This window comes from Triticum urartu, chromosome 1A (assembly GCF_056163025.1).
Source record: "Triticum urartu cultivar PI428250 chromosome 1A, HENAU_Tu73, whole genome shotgun sequence".
Classification (NCBI taxonomy): domain Eukaryota; kingdom Viridiplantae; phylum Streptophyta; class Magnoliopsida; order Poales; family Poaceae; genus Triticum; species Triticum urartu.
This window is the reverse complement of record NC_141873.1, coordinates 448,445,564-448,460,205: the sequence shown is the minus strand read 5'-3', so window position 1 is coordinate 448,460,205 and position 14,642 is coordinate 448,445,564.

The following is a 14,642-nucleotide window of genomic DNA, read 5'->3' as shown; positions in this document are numbered from 1 at the left end:
ACTTCTATGTGATTCTGTGTTTCCTGATGTCAATGTATGCATCGTATTTAATGATTGTTTCTGCAACATTTGAACTCTGTTCCTGTAGATACAAAGAAAAGACTGGCTTGGCGGCTTAGAACCAAACGGGTTAAAACACCCGGCTTATAGCCAATATGTTTACCACAATAGGAACCAGAAACAGATATAAACAAAGGATAAGAGCTGAGACTAACTTTTTTAGTTAATGCAGTAGACAATTGTGTATAAGTAATAACCATACTTTGTACCTTTTGATCCTTAGACCACCGGCTTGAATAACCCGGGTGATGAAGTTGATAATTCAAACTTTATGAGAAGTCAATGCTTCTGAATACTCAATGATCATTATACCTTGGTAGTTGTGTTGTCAAATAGTCGAGCCGGTGAAGAAGACCAGGCTAATTATTTGTAACATTGAGACAACAAAAACTAAAAGGCAAACAACAGATAATAAGTATAATTTAACCTTGTACTAAAAAGGTTGGGGGCTTCTGATTCGAATATGATCAGTAAACCGGACCAAAGGGGTTAAGCTAAGGTTCGAATACGACCATATAGCCCCCAGTGGCTTTGGCGTTGTGCCGATCAAAAGGGTACCGACAGCTATGTTCTCTTTGGTTCGAATACGATCTATGTTTGAACAGGAAGCCCCTAGATGACCTTGAGAGGTTTTCAACGACCCTGATTCGAATACGATCCAAGTCGGACCCAAAAGGGGTTAAGCTATGATTCGGATAAGATCAAGAAGCCCCCAAGTGAGTTTGGCTTTGAGCCAATCAAGAGGGTTACGACAGCTATGTTCTCTTTGGTCGAATACGACCTATGTTTGAACAGGAAGCCCCCTGGTGACCATGATATTGCAGCTAGATTTGAATACGATCATAAGCCGGACCAAAGAAGGTTAGAATTGATTCAAATATGACCAGCTCCTTAATAGTCATTTGAAAATAAGAAATAATAAAGATGCGTAATCTTTGAAAAGAAAAGAGACCGATGGCCTTACTTTATTTCTTATCATGGTATATACAATGTTAATGTATGTACATGATGAGAGCCAGTGGCTCAGGTGTAGTACGGCCGAAGTTGAGCAATGTTCCACAGCCGGCGGGTCTCCTCCTCCGACTTACGTGAGTCTTTGTGCTCTCGAACGTCAATGAGGTAATATGACCCGTTGTTTAATTCTTACTGACCACAAAGGGTCCTTCCCAAGGTGGAGATAACGTGTGTGCATCTGACAGATCCTGGATGAGCCGGAGCACCGGGTCGCCTTCCGGAAAAGTCCTGGACTTAACCCGGCGGCTGTGATAACGGCGCAGGTCATGTTGATAAATTGCTGATCGAGCCGCTACCAGGTCTCTTTCTTCATCTAACAAGTCGAGCGCATCCTATCTGGCTTGTTCATTATTAGCTTCCACATAAGCCGCCACACGGGGCGAGTCATGACGGATGTCACTAGGAAACACTGCTTCTACTCCATACACCATGAAGAAAGGTGTATAACATGTAGACCTGTTAGGTGTGGTGTTGATACTCCATAGCACCGAGGGTAATTCCTCTACCCAACAACCCGGCGTTCGCTGCAAGGGAACCATAAGCCGAGGCTTAAGAACTTTTAGAATTTCCTAATTTGCTCTCTCAGCTTGACCATTACATTGAGGATGAGCTACAGAAGAAATATCAAGCCGAATAAGCTCTTGTTGACAAAACTCCTCCATAGCCCCTTGGGATAGGTTAGTACCATTGGCAGTGCTAATGTTGTGTGGAAAACCAAAACGGAAGATCACCTTTTTCATGAACTGAACCGCCGTGGCCGCATCACACTTACTCACTAGCTCCGCCTCAACCCACTTAGTGAATTTATCAACTGCCACTAAAAGATGTGTATTTTTATCCTTAGACCTTTTGAAAGGTCCCGCCATGTCAAGCCCCCAAACCGCAAATGGCCAAGTGATTGGAATCATCTGGAGCTCTTGAGCCGGCACATGTGCTCGTCGTGCAAACTTCTGACATCCATCACATCTGCTGACCAGATCCTCTACATCAGCGTGAGTCGTCAACCAGTAAAAACCGTGACGAAAAGCCTTGGCCACCAGAGATTTTGACCCGGCATGATGACCACAACCGCCTTCATGGATCTCACAAAGTATTTCTTGACCTTCTTCGGGGGAAGCACACTGCTAAAACGCTCTAGAGACGCTGCGATGGTATAGTTCTCCATCCAAAATCGTCATTGACTTAGACCGCCGGGTTATCTGTCGAGCCAGGGTCTCATCCGCTGGCAACTCTCCCCGGGTCATGTAAGCCGTAACACATAACAAAATTTGTCACCTCGAGGGGAGGTTAAAACAACTCCAGCCCCCGAGCCTTCCAACTGTCTGGACCCATCAAAATGAATAGTCCAATATGTGTATCTGGTTTCTCTTCTGGCATCTGCATCTCTGTCCAGTCGTTGATGAAGTCAACCAGTGCTTGAGATTACATCGCAGTACATGGTACATACTTCAACCCATGAGACCCAAGCTCAATGGCCCACTTGGCAACTCGTCCAGTGGCTTCTCTGTTTTGAATGATATCTCCCAAAGGAGTAGAGCTGACCACAGTGATTGGATGACCCTGGAAATAATGTTTAAGCTTCTGGCTTGCCATGAACACCCCATACACGAGCTTCTGCCAATGTGGATATCGTTTCTTGGATTCAATTAACACCTCACTGACGTAGTAAACCAGCCGTTGAACCGGATGTTCCTTGCCAGCCTCCTTGCGCTCCACCACAATAGCCACACTAACAGCTCGTGAGTTGGCGGCCACGTATAATAACAACGGCTCTTTCTCAACTGGAGCAGCGAGGACTGGCGGCTCGGCAAGCTGTGTCTTCAGATCCTCAAAAGCAGTGTTTGCAGCATCGCTCCAAACAAAAGCATATGTTTTCTTCATCATCTGATACAAAGGCATTGCCTTCTCTCCTAACCGGTTATGAACCGGCTCAAAGCAGCAACACGACCCGCCAGCCGTTGAACGTCATTGATGCATGTTGGTTTGGCTAGGGATGTAATTGCCTTGATTTTCTCCAGGTTAGCTTCAATACCTCGGTTAGACACTAAAAAACCCAAGAGCTTGCCGGCTGGGACTCCAAAAACACACTTGGTCGGGTTAAGCATCATTTTATAGACCCGGAGATTATCGAAGGTCTCTTTCAGATCTGCAACCAAGGTTTCCTCTTTCCTGGATTTTACCACTATATCATCCACATAAGCATGAACATTACGCCCAATCTGGTCATGAAGACAATTCTGCACACACCGTTGGTAAGTCGCCTGGGCACTCTTAAGCCCAAAAGGCATAGACACATAGCAGAAAGCTCCAAAAGGAGTGATAAAAGCTGTATTCTCATGATCTTTGACTGCCATCTTGATCTGATGATAACCTGAATAAGCATCCAAGAAACTCAAACGTGCACAACCCGTTGTAGCATCGATGATCTGATCAATATGGGGGAGGGCAAAAGGATCAGTCAGACAAGCCTTGTTCAGATCGGTGTAATCCACACACATATGCCAAGTCCCGTTCTTTTTTAGTACAAGCACTGGGTTAGCTAACCACTCTGGGTGAAAGAGTTCTACAATGAACCTGGCTGCCAAGAGCCGGGCCACCTCTTCTCCAATGGCCTTGCGCCTTTCTTCATTGAACCGTCGGAGAAACTATCTGACGGGTTTGAACTTTGAATCAATATTAAGAGTGTGCTCAGCGAGTTCCCTCGGGACACCCGGCATGTCTGAAGGTTTCCATGCAAAGATGTCCCGGTTCTCACGGATGAACTCGATGAGCGCGCTTTCCTATTTGGATCCAAGTTTGCACTGATGATGAACTGCTTGGATGAGTTGCCAGGCACAAAGTCAACCATCTTGGTGTCATTAGCTGATTTGAATTTCAACACTGGCTCATGCTCTATTGTTGGTTTCTTTAATGACGTCATGTCTGCCGGGTCAACATGATCCTTGTAAAACTTTAACTCTGTTGCACAAACGGATTCAGCATAGGCAGCATCACCTTCTTCACAATCCAAGGCTATTTTCCGGCTCCCATGTACTGTAATGGTACCCTTATGACCCGGCATCTTGAGTTGCAAATACACATAACACGGCCGAGCCATGAACTTGGCATAAGTCGGCCGTCCAAACAGAGCATGATATGGGCTTTTGATCTTAACCACCTCAAAGGTTAATTTTTCTGCTCTGGAGTCATATTCATCCCCAAAGGCTACTTCCAGCTCAATCTTACCAATTGGGTATGCTGATTTGCCAGGTACCACACCGTGAAAAACAGTGTTGGATTGTTTAAGATTCTTATCAGTCAATCCCATCCAGCGGAACGTCTCATAGTAGATGATGTTGATGCTGCTGCCTCCATCCATGAGTACCTTAGTGAATTTGTATCCACCAACCTGAGGTGCCACTAACAAGGCCAAGTGACCCGGATTATCAACCCGGGGCGGGTGATCCTCTCTGCTCCACACAATAGGCTGCTCTGACCAACGTAAATAACATGGAATCGCCGGCTCAACGGCATTGACGGCCCTCTTGTGAAGCTTCTGGTCCCTCTTACATAAACTAGTGGTGAATACGTGGTATTTCCCACTACTCAGCTGTTTTGGGTTGCTCTGATACCCGGATTGTTGCTGCTGATTACCTTGGCCGGGTTGTGGATTATATCCTCCTTGGTTACCAGGATGGCCCTGGCCATGAAATCCTCCTCCACCTGAACCGACGCCCGGGCCTTGGAAACCGCCTCCTCCTGAACCGCCACCTGGGCCGTGACCTCCATCAAACGCGTTTGAATTTTTAAACGCCTTCATGATCCTACAATCCTTCCACAGGTGGATGGCTGGCTTCTCCCGGGTGCCGTGTTTTGGACAAGGTTCATTCAATAGTTGCTCAAGGGTGGGACCTAATCCGCCCGACCGAGGGGGTTGTCTTCCCCTGCGCCGTTGATTTCCGCCCTGTGCATTGGTGTTAGCAACAAACTCATTAGCCTTACGTTTATTACCTCCTTGATTTGTCGGATTATGCTGGTGACCCTTGCCGTTGCCGTTCTTCTTTCCCTTCGTTGTCTTTTCTTCGTCAGACACCGGGTCTTTGGTACTATCAGAATCAACATACTTGATGAGAGCCACCATCAACTGGCCCATGTCATTACAGTCACGCTTGAGCCGCCCCAACTTCTACTTCAGAGGTTCAAAACGGCATTTTTTCTCCAACATTAAGACTGCTGAGCCGGCATCCATCTTATCAGAAGAATGTATTATCTCCTTGACCCGGCGCACCCAATGGGTTGTGGATTCACCATCCTCTTGCTTGCAATTGTTCAGATCCACAATCGACATAGGCTGCTTACACGTGTCTTTGAAGTTCTGGATGAACCGGGCTTTTAACTCCGCCCATGAGCTGATCGAATTGGGTGGCAAACCTCTCAACCATGTACGAGCTGTCCCATCCAACATCATGGTGAAATACTTGGCCATTGCCGCGTCCTTGACCTCCAGCAACTCCATAGCCATCTCATAACTCTAAATCCAAGCCCCGGGCTATAAGTCAGCCGTGTAATTAGGCACCTTACGAGGCCCCTTAAAATCTTTTGGCAAACGCTCATTACGTATGGCCGGCACCAAGCAAGGAACACCTCGGTTCTTGTGGCCACTCCTGCCTCGGCCGAGGTTGCTGGATAAGCCGGAAAAGTTTGATGAGCCGCCTGATCTGCTGCCATTTGAATTGCTCGTTCCGCCTCTTGTCGAATCCTCTCCTGATCCGCCAAGTTAAGGGCTCTGGCCCGTACCGGCTCATGCATGTGCGGCCGGTTGTGGCGTTGAGCATTGCTTGACATGTCTGCGGACTCCATATGCCTACTGTAGCTTGGGCTCCGGCTTGGGCGAGGAGTTGAGTGGATCCTGTCTTGACTGTAGGAGTACGCATCCTGCTGTGCTAGAGCTGTTTGAAGAAGTTCTCTTACCCTCCGCGTCTTAACCGCCGCCGGCGAGTCACCTTCCATCGGGAGAGCCGCTAAACGAGCTGACGCTGCGATGAGGTTTTCCAAAGGGTTGGAGAAGTGACCCGGCGGCGTTGGGACGTAATGAGGAGGAACGGTAATTATACGAGGTGGATCCGTGGCACGTGGCTGGACCGGTGCACCGGGTGTTGTAATCCGTGGTGCCTCCGGCGGGTTACTTCCCCCGGCTCCGGGCGTATGAAAAAGATTCCTAGGATCGAGCGTCAGAGTCCGACGTGATTGAGTTTTCTGATGCCTCCTCTTCATGACCTCGTTCGACACATTCAGATCCACTGAGAGCCGGAAGGTCTCCGCTTGAAGCTGTTGAGCACGAACATCCAAAGCCGCCCGTTCTGCTGCCATCTTGACTTCCTCCGCGGCTAGACTTTCCTTAGCTTGCACCTTCTCCTCACGGACACGTGCCACCTCTGCGTCATGATGGGCTTTATCCGCCGGCTCTACCACGGCGGTCAACAGAGTCATCAATTTATCCATGAGGTCCATTAGAATCTGAGCCGGGGGGCAAGCGGGGTCTCTTGACCCGGCCGCGGCCGACCCGGTAGCTGTTGCCGCTGCTGCTGTGGAGTTCTGCCCGGGCTGCGTCCCTGCCATGAAGACTCCGGCCCAATTCGGCGGCTCAAGGGGGTCCAGAATACTGCTGCCATCGGAACAGCCCCCAAGCATGCCATCCTTCAGCTGGTACAAAGAGTCCGTCTCACCCGTTGATGATGCCGTGTCAGAACAGACAGCCATCTCACCGCCCTCCACCGATCCTTCAGAGTATTCACCACCGTGGACGCAGCCTACGAAGGCATGCTTCGCGACAGATTGAACACGGGTGATCCTCGTGCGCCGAGCCGTTTCGATGAGGTTGGTGTGGACGTCCGGCTCAGGACCAGACTAGCCGATCCGGCTGATGAAGACGTGAATTCTGCCGAAGGGGACCCGGTACCCATACTCAATTGAGCCGGCCTCGGGGCCCCAGCCTTCGTCGTCGATGTAGAGCTTGCCGCGACGACTCTTGGTCATCCGGCCCACAGCGTATCCCTTGAGCCCTTCGAAGTTGCCCTTCAAGAACTCAAATCCACCGTGCGCTGGCCCCACGGTGGGCGCCAACTGTCATGGAATTGTCACGGCAGATGTCCTAGAGCAAGGACTTAGTCATAGGGCCATCGCACTAGGAAGCTTAAAGGGGTTAATCGGGACAAAGGACACAAGAGGGTTTTATACTAGTTCGGCCCCTTACGATGAAGGTAAAAGCCTACGTCTAGTTGGGGTTGGTATTGATGTGGTTTCGATCACCAAGAGGCTCAACTCGCCGGCTTGGTTATCGATTTTTTGTTTCTTGCCCTAAGCCGCCGCCGGGCCGTCCCCTTGTATACATGAGTTGACGCCTGGCGGCCTACACAGTCCCGGCCGGCTCATAATCGTGTCCGGCTCGGTGACTTCCTTTACATGCCTTTCTTTACAAGTCTTTCCTTACATACGGCGGTTTACAATATCGGGCCTTAAGCCGCCACCAGGCCTTTGGGCCTTCTATAAGGTTTAATAAACTATCGCGTTGAATGCTTACTGGGCTTCTTATGTAACCCGCCATTGGGGCTGACCCGGCCCCTCCTGGGTGGGTCATAACTAATAGTAATATCCCCAACAGTTGCCTCCCAACAAGCGCTATAGTTTTATGCCCTTAGCTAGGCATAAAGCAAGGACCTAAGTTTTGTCATCTTTCTTCTTTTGAAAACAAAAGGAAAATTTCCTATCAATGGTATTTAATCTTCTATTTTGTGAAAGGACATGGCCATGGATAGCAGAAGAAAGATTAAGCATGTTGCGAAAATTTGCATCTAAACTAGCCTTCATCTCTTTATTTATTTTATTTTGATAAAAGCACATAAGGGTAGTTGATTCAACATTTCCTCCTTTAGGATGCCCAAATATAGTTTTCATCTTTTCATAGGTATCAACGGCATCCCCCTTCAAGAAAACCTTTTTCAAATATGGAATCCAAACTTGCTTGAAGGAGGAAGGTAAACCAATATAAAAAAATTTCAAGTATATCTCTATCTGATATTGGGGCACATAGCTAGCTCGAATTCTCAATAGCCTATCCCAAGAATCTTTCAAAGATTCATCAAGCAAATAACGAAAAATTCTGGGATCATCTTCATCACAATTGTTAAGACTTTCCTTAACAACCCTGGTAGATCCTTCCAAGCATCATCGTTTATGAGCTTAGAGAGGACAGAGGGGCTATCCAAAGCATTAAAACTCGGGAGAAAACCCTTAGCCTTTTTAAGATCGGTTATGGCGAGAAAAACGGTGAATGAAAAAGAGGGGCAAATAAAACGACAAATGTTTGGGAGAACCAAACAACACAACGTAAACAACACCTACACACAAATAACAACTTCTCGCAACCCGACGTGTAAAAGGGGTTGTCAATCCCTTTCGGGTAGCGGTGCCCCAAGATGGGAAAACGGGCGTGAATAAAATTGTAGTAGATTGATAGATCGAACGCCAAATAAAATAAATAAGATAAATTGCAGCAAGGTATTTTTTGTATTTTTGGTTTAATAGATCTGAAAATAAAAGCAAAGGAAAATAAATCGCAAAGGCAAATAATATGAGAAAGAGACCCGGGGTCGTAGGTTTCATTAATGGCTTCTCTCGAGAAAAAATAGCAAACGGTGGGTGAACAAATTACTCTTGGGCAATTGATAGAACTTCAAATAATCATGATGATATCCATGCAATGATCATTACATAGGCATCACATCCAAGATTAGTAGACCTACTCCTGCCTGCATCTACTACTATTACTCCACACATCGACCGCTATCCAGCATGCATTTAGTGTATTAAGTTCATGGAGAAACAGAGTAATGCAATAAGAACAATGGCATGACGTAGACAAGATCTATCTATGTAGAGATAGACCCCATCGTTTTATCCCTAGTAGCAACGATACATACGTGTCGGTTCCCCTTCTGTCATTGGGATCAAGAACCGTAAGATCGAATCCACTACAAAGCACCTCTTCCCATTACAAGATAAATAGATCAATTTGGCTAAATAAAACCCAAATATCGGAGAAGAAATACGAGGCTATAAGCAATCATGCATAAAAGAGATCAAAGAAACTCAAATACTTTCATGGATAAAAAAAGATAGATCTGATCATAAACTCAAAGTTCATCGATCCCAACAAACACACCGCAAAAGAGTTACATCATATGGATCTCCAAGAGACCATTGTATAGAGAATTCAGCGAGAGAGAGAGAGAGGAAGTCATCTAGCTACTAACTACGGACAAATAACTACTCACGCATCATCAAAGAGGCGCCAATGGAGGTGGTGAACCCCATCCGAGATGGTGTCTAGATTGGATCTGGTGGTTCTGGACTATGCGGCGGTTGGATCAATATTTCGTCGACTCCCCTAGGGTTTCTGGAATATTGGGGTATTTATAGAGCAAAGAGGCGGTCCAGGGGGCACCCGAGGTGGGCACAACCCACCAGGGCGCGCCTGGGCCTCCTGGCGCGCCCTGGTGGCTTGTACTCTGCTCGGAGCACCCCCAGGCGCAGCCAGGGCCTATTAGGTGTCTTTTGGTCCAAAAAAAGATCTCTGTAAAGTTTCGTTGCATTTGGACTCCGTTTGGTATTGATTTCCTGTGATGTAAAAACATGCAGAAAACAACAACTGACACTTGGCACTATGTCAATAGGTTAGTACCAAAAAATGATATATATAATGATTATAAAACATCCAAGATTGATAATATAATAGCATTGAACAATAAAAAAATTATAGATACGTTGGAGACGTATCAGACAACTGCAACACTGACTGCTTTATTATTAGCAACAATGTACACGAGCATAGGCTCTTTGTCAATAGGAGCAGCAAGGATGGGCGGCTCAGCTAATTGCTTCTTGAGAGCTTCAAAAGCTTTATCTGTAGCATCGCTCCAGACAAAGTTGTCAGTCTTTTTCAATATCTCATATAAAGGAATCACCTTCTCACTAAGGCGCCTGATGAACTGGCTTAAAGCGGCAATACGACCCGCCATATGTTGGACATCATTGATGTTGGCCGGCTTAGCAAGGGAGGTTACCGCCTTGATTTTCTCCGGATTAGCTTCAATGCCTCGCTTAGACACTAGAAAACCTAGCAATTTTCCTGCAGGAACCCCAAAAACACACTTGGACGGGTTAAGCATCATCTTATAAACCCGATGATTATCAAAGGTTTCCTTGATGTCATCCAATAGTGTTTCCTTCTTCTGGGACTTGACTACGATATCATCAACATAAGCATGAACAATGCACCCGATCTGATTGTGAAAACAATTCTGCACACAGCGCTGATAAGTGTCTCCCGTGCTCTTAAGCCTAAAAGGCATAGAGACATAGCAGAAAGCCCCAAAGGGCGTGATGAAGGATGTCTTCTCCTGATCCTCAACAGCCATCTTTATATGATGATGGCCAGAGTAAGCATCCAGGAAACATAAGCTCTCACACCCAGCAGTGGAATTGATGATCTGATCAATGCAAGGGAGGGCAAACGGGTCTTTGGGGCAAGCCTTGTTAAGATCTGTGTAATCTACACACATACGCCAAGTGTCGTTTTTCTTGAGAACAAGTACTAGATTGGCCAACCACTAAGGATGAAATACTTCCACAATGAACCCGTCAGCTAGCAACCAGGCCACTTCTTCCTTAATAGCTTTGCATCTCTCCTCGTTAAAACGCTGGAGGTATTCCCGGACTGGTTTCATCTTAGGACCAACATTGAGGTGGTGCTCAGCTAATTCCCTCAGTACACTAGGCATGTCAGAAGGTTTCCATGCAAAGATTTCATGTTTCTCATGGATGAACTCGATGAGTGTGCTTTCCTATTTGGGATCCATGCCATTCCCAATAGTGAACTATTGAGATGAGTCGCCAGGGGTGAAGTCAACCTGTTTTGTGTCGCTAGGCGACTTAAATTTGAGCGGGGGGTCAAACTCTGTGGTGGGTTTCTTCGAGGGGGGTCATCTCAGCTGGGTCAACATTGGATGTGTAAAACTTCAACTCCTCTGTTGTGCGGGCTGACCCAGCATAAGTTGCGTCCCCTTCTTCACACTCACGAGCAGTTTTTCTAACACCATTGACCATGATAGTGCCCTTTGGCCCAGGCATTTTGAGCTTGAGATACACATAGCAGGGCCGGGCCATGAAACGAGCATAAGCCAGCCATCCAAACAAAGCATGATAAGGGCTTCTGACCTTGACCACCTCAAACATCAGAAATTCTGTTCTGTAGTTATACTCGTTGCCAAATGCAACTTCCAATTTGATCCGCCCAATGGGATAGGCAGACTTTCCATGAACAATCCCATGAAAACGGTTGAGGATGGCAGGAGTTGTTTCTCTGACAAGTTCATGCACCTGAAAGTATCATAATACAAAATGTTGATACTACTTCCTTCGTCCATTAGTACCTTAGTGAGCTTATAGCCATCGACCTGAGGCACTGATAACCCACAAGTATAGGGGATCGCAACAGTTTTCGAGGGTAGAGTATTCAACCCAAATTTATTGATTTGACACAAGGCGAGCCAAAGAATATTCTCAAGTATTAGCAGCTGAGTTGTCAATTCAACCACACCTGGAAACTTAATATCTGGAGCAAAGTGTTTAGTAGCAAAGTAATATGATATTAGTGATAACGGTAGCAAAAGGTAACAGTAGTAAAAGTAATGTTTTTGGTATTTTGTAGTGATGATAGCAATAGCAACGGAAAAGTAAATAAGCGAAGAACAATATATGGAAAGCTCGTAGGCAATGGATCGGTGATGGAGAATTATGCCGGATGCGGTTCATCATGTAACAGTCATAACCTAGGGTGACACAGAACTAGCTCCAGTTCATTGATATAATGTAGGCATGTATTCTGAATATAGTCATACGTGCTTACGGAAAAGAACTTGCATGGCATCTTTTGTCCTACCCTCCCGTGGCAGCGGGGTCCTTACGGAAACTAAGGGATATTAAGGCCTCCTTTTAATAGAGAACCGGAACAAAGCATTAACACATAGTGAATACATGAACTCCTCAAACTACGGTCATCACCGGTAAGTATCCCGATTATTGTCACTTCGGGGTTAACGGATCATAACACATAATAGGTGACTATAGACTTGCAAGATAGGATCAAGAACACTCATATATTGATGAAAACATAATAGTTTCAGATCTAAAATCATGGCACTCGGGCCCTAGAGAAAAGCATTAAGCATAGCAAAGTCATAGCAACATCAATCTCAGAACATAGTGTACACTAGGGATCAAACCCTAACAAAACTAACTCGATTACATGATAGATCCCATCCAACCCATCACCGTCCAGCAAGCCTACGATGGAATTACTCACGCACGGCGGTGAGCATCATGAAATTGGTGATGGAGGATGGTTGATGATGACGATGGCGACGGATTCCCCTCTCTGGAGCCCTGAACGGACTCCAGATCAGCCCTCCCGAGAGGTTTTAGGGCTTGGCGGCGGCTCCGTATCATAAAACGCGATGATTTCTTCTCTCTGATTTTTTCTCCTTGAAACTCAATATATGGAGGTGGAGTTGGAGTTGGAGAGGCAACAGGGGGCCCACGAGGCAGGGGGCGCGCCCCCCACCCTCGTGGAGAGACGATGGGGCCCCTGACCTTCATCTTTGGCAGGTATTTTTCCTATTTTCTGAAAAGTGGCTTCGTGAAGTTTCAGGTCATTCCGAGAACGTTTGCTCCTGCACATAAATAACACCATGGTAATTCTGCTGAAAACAGCGTCAGTCCGGGTTAGTTCCATTCAAATCATGCAAGTTAGAGTCCAAAACAAGGTTAAAGTGTTTGGAAAAGTAGATACAACGGAGACGTATCAACTCCCCCAAGCTTAAACATTTGCTTGTCCTCAAGCAATTCAGTTGACAAATTGAAAGTGATAAAGAAAAACTTTTACAAACTCTGTTTGCTCTTGTTGTTGTAAATATGTAAAGCTAGCATTCAAGTTTTCAGCAAAGATTATAACTAACCACATTGATAATAACGCATAGGTCTCAAGTTTACTCATATCAATAGCATAATCAACTAGCGAGCAATAATAATAAATCTTAGATGACAACACTTTCTCAAAACAATCATAATATGATATAACAAGGTGGTATCTCGCTGGCCCTTTCTGAGACTGCAAAACATAAATGCAGAGCACCTTTAAAGACCAAGGACTGACTAGACATTGTAATTCATGGTAAGAGAGATCCAGTCAAGTCATACTCAATGTAAACTAACAGTAATGGATGCAAATGACAGCGGTGCTCTCCAACTGGTGCTTTTTAATAAGAGGATGATGACTCAGCATAAAAGTAAATAGATAGGCCCTTCGCAGAGGGAAGAAGGGATTTGTAGAGGTGCCAGAGCTTGGTTTTTAAACAGAGGTGAATAATATTTTGAGCGGTATACTTTCATTGTCAACATAACAACCAAGAGATGGTGATATCTTCCATGCTACACACATTATAGGCGGTTCCCAAACAGAATGGTAAAGTTTATACTCCCCCTTCCACCACAAGCATCAATCCATGGCATGCTCGAAACAACGAGTGCCTCCAACTAACAAGAGTCCCAGGGGGAGTTTTGTTTGCAATTATTTTGATTTAGTTTGCATAAAGCATGGGACTGGGCATCCCGGTGACCAGCCATTTATCTCGTGAGTGAGGAGCGGAGTCCACTCCTCTTGAGAATAACCCGCCTAACATGGAAGATACGGACAACCCTAGTTGATACATGAGCTATGCGAGCATACAAAACAAGATATTTATTTGAAGGTTTAGAGTTTGGCACATACAAATTTACTTGGAATGGCAGGTAGATACCATATATAGGTAGGTATAGTGGACTCATGTGGAATAACTTTGGGGTTTAAGGGATTGGATGCACAAGCAGTATTCCCGCTTAGTACAGGTGAAGGCTAGCAAAAGACTGGGAAGCGACCAGCTAGAGAGCGACAACCGTCATGAACATGCATTAAAATTAATCAACACCGAATGCAAGCATGAGTAGGATATAATACACCATGAACATAAATATCGTGAAGGCTATGTTGATTTTGTTTCAACTACATGTGTGAACATGTGCCAAGTCAAGTCACTTAAATCATTCAGAGGAGGGTACCACCCTATCATACCACATCATAACCATTATAATAGCATGTTGGCATGCAAGGTAAACCATTATAACTCATAGCTAATCAAGCATGGCATAAGAAACTATGATCTCTAGTTGTCATTGCAAACATGTTTATTCATAATAGGCTGAATCAGGAACGATGAATTAATCATATATACAAAAACAAAAGAGGTCGAGTTCATACCAGTTTTTCTCATCTCAGCCAGTCCATCATATATCATCATAATTGCATTTCACTTGCACGATCGAATGATGTGAATAATAATAATAGTGCGCGTGCATTGGACTAAGATGGAATCTGCAAGCATTCAAGAAACAGGAGAAGACAAGGCAATATGGGCTCTTTTGTTAGATCAACAATA